Genomic DNA, 15,470 nt, shown 5'->3' with positions numbered 1-15,470 from the left:
ATAATCAAACATGTAAACAACTAATTATAGCATAAATGGTTTAATGTTCCAACACAGAAAAGCAGAAAGTGATAGGGCCCTTCAGAATATTTAGTCTACCATGCTACTAGAAGTCAAAGTCCCAACTCTTTTTGTTTCTACTAAAAAACTCTCATACCATTCTTTTCTCTAGAACAATTGCTTCCCTTTCATATTAGTGCTATCCAATATTCAATCTAATGACAGTATATTGTTTGAAATTAAAATGATAAACATTTGAAAAACCAGAAGGTAGAAGCCTAAAACAAAAGTGATTACTTTTGGAGTGTGGAACTGAGGGGTGGAAGAATCTGGATATGTTCTTTAAATAACATTTAGGAAGCCAAAGGTATTCTGGAAATCAACTTCAGTCTTTGGAAAAACAGTGATGCTGCCAAGGCTCTTTCATTTAAATCTAAAATAGTTTAGATGTATTAATATAGATATAAATATTTTGGAATGAATAAAAAGTGAAAGATAAATTATTAAGTATTTTAATTAAGAAGAACAGCATAGAAAATTATTCCTTTTTTCTTTTTATTTAAAAGAAAAGTTATGGTTTGTAAATTAGAAATTACTAGTATTCAGTTATCAAAATACAATGAAAAAAATAATACCTTTTATCTCTCACTTATACTTATTTCCAACAGCAAATTTCTCTCTTCTTATCCCATCTTGTTACCTTCATATTTCAAATGAGTAGGAACAGTTCATATTAATTGAACATTTAAAAATTTTTCTTGGAAGGAAAATTATTTTGATTTGGACCATATAACAATTTACCTTTAGCAATGAATTTTGCAATAACTCTGAACATTTAGGATTATAAAAATTCTACTTTTCTCTTCTTTTAAAAAAACTTTGTTAATGATGGAGAAAGCATATATGACATCTTTCAAGATCTGTAGTTGGAAAAAAAATTCTCTACTTTGCAAAGCCTCAGCTATGCCCATACTGTGTGAATGCAGCATGGAGCTAGTGTGTGAGTGATCAAGCAGCAGGAACAGTTTCTATGGAAACAATTTTCAGAGTACTTAAAGTTCAGCAGAAAAATATGAAAAATTAAAACACAATCACATTGGAAGTAATGGGCAGATGGAGATAAAAAAGTTATCTTGCCGCTTTTTAAAATTTCTACAGGCTTCCAGATGGTAGGAAATGCTTTGTTCTTCCCTCCTGCCCATCTGTTGTTCTTCAGTGTAACTGACATCACCACAACTACTGCAACCATTAAAGCATCACCATATAAAAATGGCAAAATTTAGAACGTATTGCATAGTTTTATGGAAAGAAGATTACAAGAATCAAAGTTATAGTTTGTTGAAAGATTTGCTATTTTATTTTTTATTTTTTGGTGTGTGTGGCGTAGTGGTATGATAGAAGTAATGCCCAGGAATGATGTACTCTAAGATTAGAACAAATTTCCCTTATTTGAGGTGGTGTAGAAAAATTTTCATGATTTAGAATTAAACATAGGGATTTCTTTATGTATCATTGAAATGAATTACTTTTTAAGTAAAGGATATAGTGTATGTGATCCACTAAACCTATGCATTTGTTTTATTTCTTTTTTCCCCAGACTATTAGTCTCTGCCAGAAATGGATATGTGTTACTGTTTTCTACACAAAAATTACTTTAAAGAAAATAGTTATAATAATAATTATTTGTGCCAGTTTCGGTCCAGCAAATATTTAACTTTTGTAGTTTAAAAAATTAAAAATAGTTAAGCAAAATAAATTTCTATTTAAATAACAAAATATTATAAAATAATTTTTATTTATTGGTGTCTGCCTAAAGGCAGATCTCATAAATTTTATTTGTTGCTTTTTTGCCACTTTTATCAAACAGAATTTGTGTTTGCTAGAATAGAATTTAGATAGTGAATTCTTTACTCTTAATCAACAAATTCATATCCTTAGAGTAACTTTGGATTGATTATTCATCTTAATTCTTTCCTTTTTTACTCCTTAATTACTTATGTCTAAAAACTAGTCTTTATGAAAAATTAAATGAAGTTTTGTTAAAATTAGAATAATTCTTGTCTAGGTTACTTTTGCCCATTTTTAAGTGCTATAATTTAAAAATACTTTAGAAAAATCAAGCAGTAGTTATGTGTTGCTTTTAAGGAGATTCTTGTCACCTTTCTTGTGTTATTCCCCGCCAATACATATCTTTCTTCCAGCTTGTATATATTTCATGAGAATTCATATTTATTTTGAAAAAGTCTTTCAAGATTATGTCACATATGAGTTCAGGAAATCCAGTTTTGACTAGAAGTATTGCTTTACCTTTAGCAATATGAAAATGAATTAATACAGTACCTTGAGTTTTGGCAAACTCATCTTTAAGCCATTTGAACCTCCCAAGTGATACTCAGATATGTAGTGAAATTCACTAGTTCCTAGAAGCCCAGTGAGTCTACAATGTTTGGTTTCTTAAAAACAAGCTAAACTGAATAGCAGTATTAGGTGAGTTTCATTCAGAATGCCATGTAGCACAGAAACAAGTCATTTGTCTTCCAGTGTGAATTCTAATAGGCCTTAGTTCCCCAATCTAGGCTCTTTCTGTGGCTAGGACTGGGGTCCTATGATGTGTAGTCTTTAGGGACACTTTAGTTTCAAGTCTGGGGAGAATACCTTCTCCAGCTGAGATTTTTCTCTGGGGAGTTGGCTTACAGAATGGGCATCTCAGAGACTAGAATAGTGGTTATTAGGAGTGAGGGAGATGGAGAGATTCTGGTCAAATGGCACAAGGCTTCAGTTATAAGATTAATCAGCTCTGGGGATCTAATATACAGCATGGTGACTATAGTTAATAATACTGTGTTGTATACTTGAAATTTGCCAAGAGAGTAGACCTTAAGCATTCTTATCACACACACACACACACAATGGCAACCATGTAAGGTGATGTATGTGTTAAATCTGGTTGTGATAATCATTTCATGAAGTGTATGTATATCAAATCATCCCATTGTATACTTTAAATATATACAATTTTATTTGTCAATTATACTTCAATAAAACTGAAAAAAAAAGAATGGGCATTTCTTCTTTTCACATAGGGACCACACTGTTCAGTTTCTTCAAGCATGGCAGTTGGTATTCAATGAACGTTGGTTGAATGACTGACTGACTGAAGGGATTAATGAAGCAATTGAAAACAAGTGACTCAGTTAGAAGGGACAAAGGCATACTGCTTCACAGCCTGAACACTTTGCCTATGGGAAATTTAAAAAATGTTAAGTTTGGCTGCTTAAAAATTTTTTTTTGACCATAATGCATTTGTTATAGGAGTGGATTAAAACTATGGCCTGAAAAAAGTGTTTTCAATTTTGTGGGAATTTAATTTAGTCTCAGTAATCCTGTCTTCTCTTCTGTGGATGGTGGGAATTTGTTTGTGGAACATTTATTTGTTTGTTCAGGTCAAACATTTTATTAACCTTTTTTATTCTGTCAGACATAGATGAATAACTCATGAAGAGTCTTAGATTCATATTTCATGAAGGGCATAATTGTGATTTGAATTCCTTATATGCATAGTTATTTATTATGCTAATGAGTATGCCTGTACTGTTAACTTTAGGTTGTAGAAAAGAAATTTTAAAAGAATTATGGTTTTATTGGCATTGACTTTATTTTATGTCAGCAGTCATCAGTTCATGTATTTTTATGTACAAAGTGTCTCATACCACTTCATAGAAAGCATATTTAGTGTTGTATGAAAGGAGAGAAGGTTAGCACTCCCCTTGACAAGGATGGAAGAGGCCTTCAGGCCTAGCAACACGCATATGGTTAAGAAAGCATATTTAATTATCTTCTAATGGATTATATCAAAATTTCTTTCTCTTACATATTTAAATGGAAATATTTTATATTCTTATCAAACTCATATACGTATGTATCAGTACTGGCCACTTGAAATATATAATTATAAGAGAGTGAAAATAGAATGGGTTATACCAGCAAAAATTTTTTGATAATCAGAAATTACACAACACTCTGATGCTCTTTGGGAGAAACCTCAGGTTTTTTTTCTTTAAAAAAATTCAACTTTATTGAGGTGTAATTTACATATAATTAAATTCACCCACTGTAAGTGTTCATTGAGTTTTTTAATTTTTTCTTCCAGTTTTCTTGAGATATAATTGACATAGAGCATTGTATAAGTTTAAGGTGTATAGCATAATGATTTGACTCACATCTATCATGAAATGATTATCACAATAAGTTTAGTGAACATCTATCATCTTATATGCATACAAAATTAAAGAAATAGAAATTTTTTTTCTTGTGATGACAATTCTTAGGATTTACTCTCTTAACAACTTTCATATAAAATATAGAGCAGTGTTCATTATATTTGTCTTGTTGTACATTACATCTGCAGTACTTATTCATCCTATAACTGGAAGTTTGTACCTTTTGACTTTTTTTTTTTTAATTTATCAGAATTTGTTTTATTCTTTTTTTTTCTTTCTTTTTTTTTTTTTAAACATCTTTATTGGGGTATAATTGCTTTACAATGGTGTGTTAGTTTCTGCTGTATAACAAAGTGAATCAGTTATACATATACATATGTTCCCATATGTCTTCCCTCTTGCGTCTCCCTCCCTCCCACCCTCCCTATCCCACCCCCTTTTTGACTTTTTTCACCCAATGATGAAATGGGCAAGCAGAGGACTCATGGGCAAAAGAAAAAAGGGATCTGTAATTTGTCATAAGAGAGGAGATGAGTCAACGTAGGTCAGAGTATATTTCTACCTAGGCACTGAACAACTTCATACCTTATAATGCAAACTTCTGTTGTTTCTATTGAAATATTGTTTATTATTTTTTATTTTTTTGGCCATGCTGCACGGCATGTGGGATCTTAGTTCCCCAACCAGGGATTGAACCCTCGCCCCCTGCAGTGGAAGCACAGAATGTTAACCACTGGACTGCCAGGGAAACCCATGAAATATTGTTTCTTGAGGTCACATAATATCATCTACGAAACAGTGTTAAGTAAAGAAAATTTACGATAAAATTCACTGTCTTGTAGGATAGCAAAGACTGAGTGCCGTGTATTATCTATGTTTTTTTCCATTTTCTCTTTTCTGTGTGTTTAAATAATATTGTGTCTTGTTTAACCAATAGATAAAAACCTATGTCTGTAGACCACTGGGCCATTGTGATTCATATACTTTTAATTTCTGTAATTATTAATGAGTAATATACTTAATCCCCCCCAATAGCTACTTTTATTCTCTGTTAAGTACATCACCTTCTGTTTCTGGGAGACTTAAGTTTTTTCCTATATGAAGAGATTGAACAAACTTTTATGTGTGGCTTCAATGTAACTGCTAGAAATATTTTTATGCTACTTCATTTCTCAGTGGAGCATGAGTTACATTGCCCTAATGTTGGGGGGGTATTAAAGACATTTTCTCCCTTTCTTTCTGAGTGGCCTGAAACCTATGAACTAAAAGCACAGAAGCAGCAGACTGTGAATCTTAGTTTAATATATACATTTTTAGAAGCCACTGCAGGTGAAGTATTTATTCTGTATTATACGAGGCTGTTTAACTTTGATCTGGCCAGCTAGTAGCAATAAGACTACTTCTAAATATCTTTCCATTTGGAGATGTTTACTATTGTCATCAACAGCAATCCCCTCCCCTCCCACACACAAAACACTTTCATGTATGTATGTATGTATATATGTATGTACGTATTCACATTTTTATCTTTCCTCCCCTTCACATTTGGTGGGATGTGTGTGGCTTTCTGGAGAGGGGAGGGAGAAGCAGGCCTTGGCTGGAGGCTGCTATTGATTTAAGGCAGTGGGCATTAATAGGCAGCATCTGCCCTCTCACTTTCAGTAATGCAGCTGACCCTTTTAGCTGCTGGATACCCGAGCTGTAAGTGGCAACTTTAATGTGATACCTTAGAGTTATGTCCTTACTAAGTAAATCACATTTAGAAGCTTTTATGTTATCATAGTCATGCTTGTTTTAAAAAAGCCTAAACATGATGAACATTAAAAATGAATTTATATTCATGAAGCAAAATTTGATTTTCTAGGTAATTACCTATTCATCTAAAAACTCAGATGGTTGCTTTTAGTGTTCATCTATGTAAATGACACAATAAAAAATAAAGCTATTCTGTGATACTCTGTGCTTTATTTCAAATGATTTTCTTGATGATACATTTATTTTGTCTAAGACTTTTTCAAATAGTCTCTTCTTTCCTAAGTAGAGTTTGCTGTAGATGGAAATAACTTAATATGTCTATTGTTAGAATGAGACCAGTATAATCTTTTAGTTAGTCTTTTACTTAGGTACCACCTGAGTGGGCATATTGAATATTTGAAATATGGTTGTAGATTAAAGGATATACAAAGATGTTATGTAGTCTACCTTTAAAGCAAGTAGTGTTGGGATTTGTACTTAAGTGATGTTGGATCTAAAATCGAATCAAAGAGGCAGAAGTTCAGAGAGGTTTGTTTCTCCCTAATTAATGAGAGAGAGAGATGAATTGCCATTGATTTTTAAGAGTAAAATTTTTAACCATGATGGAGGATTTCCCCATATTTTTCTACTCATATCATTTTCTTAATGTTATTCGTACACAGCTTTTGTTATTTAATTTTAGGTTTGAAATGGGAAATGATCTAAAAGCATTTTTATAATGGAAGCTTAAAGATTACAGACTATATAGTTAAATTTTTAATTGTTTAAAAATGCAATAAAGTGGGCAAAATTAAGAAATATATATTTTAAAAGGACCAAAATTTTATGTGATACCTAAATTTTAAACATTAGTTTTGCTTTTACTCCTTTTTTTTTTTGGCCACACTGGGCAGAATGTGGGCTCTTAGTTCCCTGACCAGGGATCAAACCCATGCCCCATGCATTGAGAGTGAGGTGGCTTAACCACTGAACTGCCAGGGAAGGCCCATTATATCCTTGTAGCTTACTTATTTTATACATAATAGTTGGCTCCTTTTAATCACCTACCCCATCTTGCCCTTCCCCCATTCTTCTCCTCACTGGTAACCAACCACTAATTAGTTCTCTGTATCTGTGAGTTTGTTTCTGTTTTGTTATATTCATTCGTTTTATTTTTTAGATTCCACATAAGTGGTAACATACAGTATTTGTCTTTTTTTTGAATTTTATTTTATTTATATTTTTATATAGCAGGTTCTTATTAGTCATCATTTTTTTTTTTTTTGGTGATACGCGGGCCTCTCACTGTTGTGGCCTCTCCCGTTGCGGAGCACAGGCTCCGGACGCGCAGGCTCAGCGGCCATGGCTCATGGGCCAAGCCGCTCTGCGGCATGTGGGATCTTCCCAGACCAGGGCATGAACCCGTGTCCCCTGCACTGGCAGGCAGACTCTCAACCACTGTGCCACCAGGGAAGCCCTTAGTCGTCAATTTTATACACATCAGTGTATATGTGTCAATCCCAATCGCCCAATTTATCACACCACCATCCCCACCCGCTGCCGCTTTCCCCGGTTGGTGACCATAGGACTGTTCTCTACATCTGTGTCTCTATTTCTGCCCTGCAAACTGGTTCATCTGTACCATTTTCCTAGGTTCCACATATATGCGTTAATATACGATATTTGTTTTTCTCTTTCTGACTTATTTCACTCTGTATGACAGTCTCTGGATCCATCCACGTCTCAAAAAATGAACCAATTTCGTTCCCTTTTATGGCGGAGTAATATTCCATTGTATATATGTACCACATCTTGTTTATCCATTCGTCTGTCAATGGGCATGTAGGTTGCTTCCATGACCTGGCTATTGTAAATAGTGCTGCAGTGAACATTGGGGTGCATGTGTCTTTTTGAATTATGGTTTTCTGAGGGTATATGCCCAGTAGTGGGATTGCTGGATAATCTGGTAATTCTATTTTTAGTTTTTTAAGGAACCTCCATACTGTTCTCCATAGTAGCTGTATCTTTTTACATTCCTACCAACAGTGCAAGAGGGTTCCCTTTTCTCCACACCATCTCCAGCATTTGTTGTTTGTAGATTTTCTGATGATGCCCATTCTAACTGGTGTGAGGTGATACTTCATTGTAGTTTTGATTTGCATTTCTCTAATAATTAGTAATGTTGAGCAGCTTTTCATGTGCGTCTTGGCCATCTGTATGTCTTCTTTGGAGAAATGTCTATTTAGGTCTTCTGCCCATTTTTGGATTGGATTGTTTGTTTTTTTGATATTGAGCTGCATGAGCTGTTTATATATTTTGGAGATTAATCCTTTGTCTGTTGATTGGTTTGCAAATATTTTCTCCCATTCTGAGGGTTGTCTTTTCGTCTTGTTTATGGTTTCCTTTGCTGTACAAAAGCTTTTAAGTCTCATTGGGTCCCATTTGTTTATTTTTGTTTTTATTTCCATTTCTGTAGGAGGTGGGTCAAAAAAGATCTTGCTGTGATTTATGTCAAAGAGTGTTCTTCCTATGTTTTCCTCTAAGAGTTTTATAGTGTCCAGTCTTACATTTAGGTCTCAAATCCATTTTGAGTTTATTTTTCTGTATGGTGTTAGGGAGTGTTCTAATTTCATTCTTTTACATGTAGCTGTCCAATTTTCCCAGCACCACTTATTGAAGAGACTGTCTTCTCCATTGTATATCCCTGCCTCCTTTGTCATAGATTAGTGGACCATAGGTGCGTGGGTTTATCTCTGGGCTTTCTATCTTGTTCCATTGATCTGTGTTTCTGTTTTTGTGCCAGTACCATATTGTCTTGATTACTGTAGCTTTGTAGTATAGTCTGAAGTCAGGGAGTCTGATTCCTCTAGCTCCATTTTTTTCCATCAAGACTGCTTTGGCTATTCGGGCTCTTTTGTGTCTCCATACAAATTTTAAGATTTTTTTGTTCTAGTTCTGTAAAAAATGCCATTGGTAATTCGATAGGGATTGCATTGAATCTGTAGATTCCTTTGGGTAGTATAGTCATTTTTACAATATTGATTCTTCCAAGAACATGGTATATCTCTCCATCTGTTTGTATCATCTTTAATTTCTTTCATCAGTGTCTTATAGTTTTCTGCATACAGGTCTTTTGTCTCCCTAGGTAGGTTTATTCCTAGGTATTTTATTGTTTTTGTTGCAATGGTAAATGGGAGTGTTTGCTTCATTAATCTTTCAGATTTTTCATCATTAGTGTATAGGAATGCTAGAGGTTTCTGTGCATTCATTCTGTATCCTGCAACTTTACCAAATTCATTGATTAGCTCTAGTAGTTTTCCGGTAGCATCTTTAGGATTCTCTATGTATAGTATCATGTCATCTGCAAACAGTGACAGTTTTACTACTTCTTTTCCAGTTTGGCTTCCTTTTATTTCTTTTCCTTCTCTGATTGCCATGGCTAGGACTTCCAAAACTATGTTGAATAATAGTGGTGAGAGTGGACATCCTTGTTTTGTTCCTGATCTTAGAGGAAATGCTTTCAGTTTTTCACCATTGAGAATGATGTTTGCTGTGGGTTTGTCATATATGGCCTTTATTATGTTGAGGTATGTTCCCTCTATGCCCACTTTCTGGAGCGTTTTTATCATAAATGGGTGTTGAATTTTGTGAAAAGCTTTTTTTGCATCTGTTGAGATGATCATATGGTTTTTATTCTTCCGTTTGTTAATATGGTATATCACGTGGATTGATTTGCGTATATTGAAGAATCCTTGCATCCTTGGGATAAATCCCACTTGGTCATGGTGTATGATCCTTTTAATGTGGTGTTGGACTCTGTTTGCTAGTATTTTGTTGAGGATTTTTGCATGTATATTCATCAGTGATATTGGTCTGTAATTTTCTTTTTTGTAGTATCTTTGTCTGGTTTTGGTATCAGGGTAATGGTAGCCTCATAGAATGAGTTTGGGTGTGTTCCTCCCTCTGCTAGATCTTGGAAGAGTTTGAGAAGGGTGGGTGTTAGCTCTTCTCTAAATGTTTGATAGAATTCACCTGTGAAGCCATCTGGTCCTGTACTTTTGTTTGTTGGAAGATTTTTAATCACAGTTTCAATTTCATTACCTGTGATTGGCTGGTCATATTTTCTATTTCTTCCTGGTTCAGTGTTGGCAGGTTATACCTTTCTAAGAATTTGTCCATTTCTTCCAGGTTGTCCATTTTATTGACATAGTGTTGCTTGTAGTAGTCTCTTAGGATGCTTTGTATTTCTGCGGTGTCTGTTGTAACTTCTCCTTTTTCATTTCTAATTTTATTGATTTGAGTCCTCTCCCTCTTTTTCTTGATGAGTCTGGCTAATGGTTTGTCAATTTTGTTTATCTTCTCAAAGAACCAGCTTTTAGTTTTATTGCTCTTTGCTATTGTTTTCTTTGTTTCTATTTCATTTATTTCTGCTCTGATCTTTATGATTTCTTTCCTTCTGCTAACTTTTGGGTTTTGTTTGTTCTTCTTTCTCTAGTTCCTTTAAGTGTAAGGTTAGATTGCTTATTTGAGATTTTTCTTGTTTCTTGAGGTAGGCTTGTGTAGCTATAAACTTCCCTTTTATAACTGCTTTTGCTGCATCCCATAGGTTTTGGATCGTCGTGTTTTCATTGTCATTTGTCTCTAGGTATTTTTTGATTTCCTCTTTGATTTCTAATGTGATCTCTTGGTTATTTAGTCACGTATTGTTTAGCCTCCATATGTTTGTGTTTTGTATGTTTTTTTCCCTGTAATTCATTTCTAATCTCATAGTGTTGTGTTAAGAAAAGATCTTGATATGATTTCAATTTTCTTAAATTTACTGAGGCTTGATTTGTGACCCAAGATGTGATCTATCCTGGAGAATGTTCCATGTGCACTTGAGAAGAAAGTGTAATCTGCTGTTTTTGGATGGAATGTCCTATAAATATCAATTAAATCTATCTGGTCTATTGTGTCATTTAAAGCTTCTGTTTCCTTATTTATTTTCATTTTGGGTGATCTGTCCATTGGTGTAAGTGAGGTGTTAAAGTCCCCCATTATTATTGTGTTACTGTCGATTTCCTATTTTATAGCTGTTAGCATTTGCTTTATGTATTGAGGTGCTACTATGTTGGGTGCATATATATTTATAATTGTTATATCTTCTTCTTGGATTGATCCCTTGATCATTATGTAGTGTCCTTCCTTGTTTCTTGTGACATTCTTTATTTTAAAGTCTATTTTATCTGATATGAATATTGCTACTCCAGCTTTCTTTTGATTTCCATTTGCATGGAATATCTTTTTCCATCCCCTCACTTTCAGTCTGTATGTGTTTCTAGGTCTGAAGTGGGTCTCTTGTAGACAGCATATATATGGGTCTTGTTTTTGTATCCATTCAGTGAGTCTGTGTCATTTGTTTGGAGCATTTAATCCATTCACATTTAACATCATTATCGATATGTATGTTCCTATCACCATTTTCTTAATTGTTTTGGGTTTGTTTTTGTAGGTCCTTTTCTTCTCTTGTGTTTCCCACCTAGAGAAGTTCCTTTACCATTTGTTATAGAGCTGGTTTGGTGGTGCTGAATCCTCTTAGCTTTTGCTTGTCTGTAAAGCTTTCGATTTCTCCATCGAATCTGAATGAGATCCTTGTCGGGTAGAGTAATCTTGGTTGTAGGTTCTTGCCTTTCATCACTTTAAGTATATCATGCCACTCCCTCTGGCTTGTAGAGTTTGTGCTGAGAAATCAGCTGTTTACCTTATGGGAATTCCCTTGTGTGTTATTTGTCGTTTTTCCCTTGCTGCTTTTAATAATTTTTCTTTGTCTTTATTTTTTTCCAGTTTGATTACTGTGTGTCTCGGCATGTTTCTCCTTGGGTTTATCCTGTATGGGACTCTCTGCGCTTCCTGGACTTGGGTGGCTAATTCCTTTCCCATGTTAGGGAAGTTTTCGACTATAATCTCTTCAAATATTTTCTTGGGTCCTTTCTCTCTTTTCCTTCTGGGTCCCCTATAATGCAAATGTTGTTGCATTTAATGTTGTCCCAGCTGTCTCTTAGGCTGTCTTCATTTCTTTTCATTCCTTTTTCTTTATTCTGTTTTGCAGTCGTGAATTCCACCATTCTGTCTTCCAGGTCAGTTATTCATTCTTCCGCCTCAGTTATTCTGCTATTGATTCCTTCTAGTGTATTTTTCATTTCAGTTCTTGTATTGTTCATCTCTGTTTGTTTGTTCTTTAATTCTTCTAGGTCTTTGTTAAACATTTCTTGCATCTTCTTGATCTTTGCCTCCATTCTTTTTCTGAGGTCCTGGATCATCTTCACTATCATTATTCTGAATTTTTTTTCTGGAAGGTTGCCTATCTCCACTTCATTTAGTTGTTTTTCTGGGGTTTTATCTTGTTCCTTCATCTGGTACATAGCCCTCTACCTTTTCATCTTGTCTGTCTTTCTGTGAATGTGGTTTTTGTTCCACAGGCTGCAGGATTGTAGTTCTTCTTACTTCTGCTGTCTGCCCTCTGGTGGATGAGGCTATCTAAGAGGCTTGAGCAAGTTTTCTGCCTTTACTTCTTAATTACATTTCTAATATTTCCTTGTCTTTTTGAATGTCTACATTTTCCTCCAGCCACTTACAAGTTATAAAGGAAAGTCTAGACTTTCTATTTCAGAAGACACTGACTTTGAAGAAAATATGTGAGTATTTAAAACCTGTAGTAGGCAGAGAAATGAAGAAAAAAATTTCTGGAAATACATTGCAATGTGATTTAATCACCACACCAATCAATGTTTAACCATACTGTTGACAAAATAACCCAGAAAATAATATTATTAGTGACTCTTGATAGTAGCTGTCTGAACATACCTTGGAATTGACTGGTACTTATAAATTATAGAACTGTGGAAAATATTATATACCATATATTAAAAATACTATATCATCAGAACTTAATTTGTGACTAGATGACATTTGATAAAATTTTATTGATATTATAAACAAATGTGACACCCAATTAATTTAAAGCAATTATTATTCAGAAATTGCATTATTTGGCATGCTTTCATTTTGGGTTTGTAATTTGGTAAATCTTTAAGTTGGAATGATCACTTACTTTGTTGAGATTTTGGTAATCTAAAAAGAGCAAGATGGGACTCCTACTTAAATTAGACATCTGACCCAAACTTAGCAGTTCTCTCAGCTTGCCAGGGAAAACACTTGATGGTGTCACTACTTTCTTCCGTCATCTTGAGAGATTCTACCCCATTTTTCTCCTCCATTGAGGAGAGAAACTAACCTTTGTTAGTTTCTAGTTAGTCAAACTAACCTTTGACTTCCCAAACCTGCATTTCTTTCCATCAGGGGTGAATAAACGCTCTTGGTATGTGAAGATGAAAGGTCTATGGACCCTGCAGGTACCCTGAAGCAAATTTGTTCAGAATTAATTTTTTACCTCCAATTGTGGTTTTTTTAGAATAGGATACCAGATAGAATTCAACAGTGTATCTTGAATCTTAGAACTTAGTACTTTTGTTACAAACAACAGGAAAAAAAAAAAAAGAGAAAAAGACCAAGTGCCAGTAACATTTACTCTTCAAAGGAAAGTTTTTGTCTTTCTGTGCCTGGTTATCTTCAAGCGTTGCAGAATAAAAAAGAAAATTTCAGTGGAAGTATACTTCAGCCTTGGATATAGAAAAGACCTTTAAAAAGAGTCATTGTTGACATGAAACGGAAAACATACTGATTTTCTGGGATGTAAGCCTTAGAAAACAAGCCAGAGTAAAAGAACATGTAGAAATGAAAAACTTATGACTCTAGGAGATGACCTGTTGTGAATTATTTCAGAATTCAGTGGATATCTCAGTTGGTTGACTTTTCTCCTATGAATCCTTGCTCCTATGAATGTACTGAGTAGGCATCAGCTTTGTTTTAGTGTGAAACAATCATTGCAACGAATATCAGTGTTCTGAATACATAAACCAGTTGTGTTAGAACATACTGTAAAGTATGTACTTGTGAAGGGAAGAACGTGTCTATATGACTAAAGAATGTAAAGAAGTATTTCTCTAAGAAATTGTAACTATTGATTGGTCTTTAGGCATAGGTGACTTGGCTTACAGATTTCAGAATCTAAAACTAGAAGATGCATTTTACCAATTACACTTAGGTGATTCTGGCAACAGATATAGTAATCTGGAAGTGACAGAGGAATTAAGAAGCAGAGAAGCAAGAAGGAATAGATCCTTTCTTAGGCATATGCTTTCTACCTTTTTGTAAAATAAAGTGTGCAACAAAATATATGTTCCACAATACTACCGATGCACCTGACTCCTGGAATTCAGTTGGTTATGTTCTATTTAGGAACAGAAGCAGTTAAAAACAGGCATTTGATAATATATTTAGTAAGTTCTAGTTGGGTTGGCAAAATAGTACATTCAAAATCATGAAAGGATGCTTCTCTTTATTTTTTATTTATTTTTTAAAAAATATTTTTAAAATTAATTTTTATTGGAATATGGTTGCTTTACAATGTTTTGTTAATTTCTGCTGTACAACAAAGTGAATCAGCTATACATATACATATATCCCCTCATTTTTTGGATTTCCTTCCCATTTAGGTCACTGCAGAGCATTGAGTAGAGTTCCCTGTGCTATACAGTAGGTTCTCATTAGTTATCTATTTTATACATAGTAGTGTATATATGTCAATTCCAATCTTTCAGTTCATCCCACCCTCCCTTCCCTCCTTGGTATCCATATGTCTGTTCTCTACATCTAGAATGCTTCTCTTTAAACATCAAGCAGAATCAATTTTGTTATATCCAAACACCATCATGTTATTGAAAACTTATTGAATAATTGGGTACCTTATAAATAGCTATCAAAGTCAGTTTTTCAATCCTCTACATTTTTACCATAGAGAACCTTCTGAAATTTCATTGTTTAGAAATCTTGAGATAGCCTTCTTATTTTAGGAGAGATATGCTCAGTTCTCTTATTTGTTTGAAAATCTAGGCTTTGAATTGTTAATATGAAAATAAATAGAAGAGATAGGAGAGACCAGAGCTTTAGAAGAACCTTAATCAGTTCAGTAATGTCACGGTTCAGGAATATTTTTAAAAGCCATATTTTTACTGTTAAGATATCGTAATGGTTAAAGCAGAGGACCCTGGACCACGTGCTCACTAGCTTACTAACTATGAGACCTTGGGCAAGGTATTTAAATTCTCTGTGCCTCAGACCCTCTTTCTGTAAAATGGGGTGCAGAGAATTTAAATATGTACCACGTGGTGTTGTTATGAGGATTGAATAAGTTAATACAAGTACTAATAACACTACTATATATGTTTCAGCCAACACTATTATTAGATTTGGTGCATTTGCCAATTTGCTCACTTTGACAATTGTTTTCCTTAGAGAGCCTATAACTCTCTAGTTATTGAGTTAAATTCCTTGCAGGGATACAGTTGTCTGTGAATTATATCTCTCTTAGAAGATTGGGCCCAAGATAGGAAAGCTAGGCAAAACAGATATTTCCTA

The 15,470-nt window shown here is 34.1% G+C and overlaps 1 protein-coding gene and 1 non-coding gene across 18 annotated transcripts in view; both read left to right on the top strand.

The window, feature by feature from the left end:
• BBS9 (Bardet-Biedl syndrome 9) overlaps positions 1-15,470 on the top strand; it is a 442,463-nt gene that overhangs the window by 132,717 nt on the left and 294,276 nt on the right. The window lies entirely within an intron of this gene.
• On the top strand, positions 3,733-3,863 carry LOC113618600 (U6atac minor spliceosomal RNA). The gene has a single exon (XR_003432040.1). It is a non-coding gene; the product is annotated as a U6atac minor spliceosomal RNA (small nuclear RNA).

Source organism: Aethalodelphis obliquidens, unplaced genomic scaffold (genome assembly GCF_003676395.1).
Source record: "Aethalodelphis obliquidens isolate GAN/ISIS:26980383/991018 unplaced genomic scaffold, ASM367639v1 scaffold5, whole genome shotgun sequence".
Classification (NCBI taxonomy): domain Eukaryota; kingdom Metazoa; phylum Chordata; class Mammalia; order Artiodactyla; family Delphinidae; genus Aethalodelphis; species Aethalodelphis obliquidens.
The sequence above is the reverse complement of the archived record's forward strand: the minus strand, read 5'-3'. Positions and strand labels throughout refer to the sequence as shown.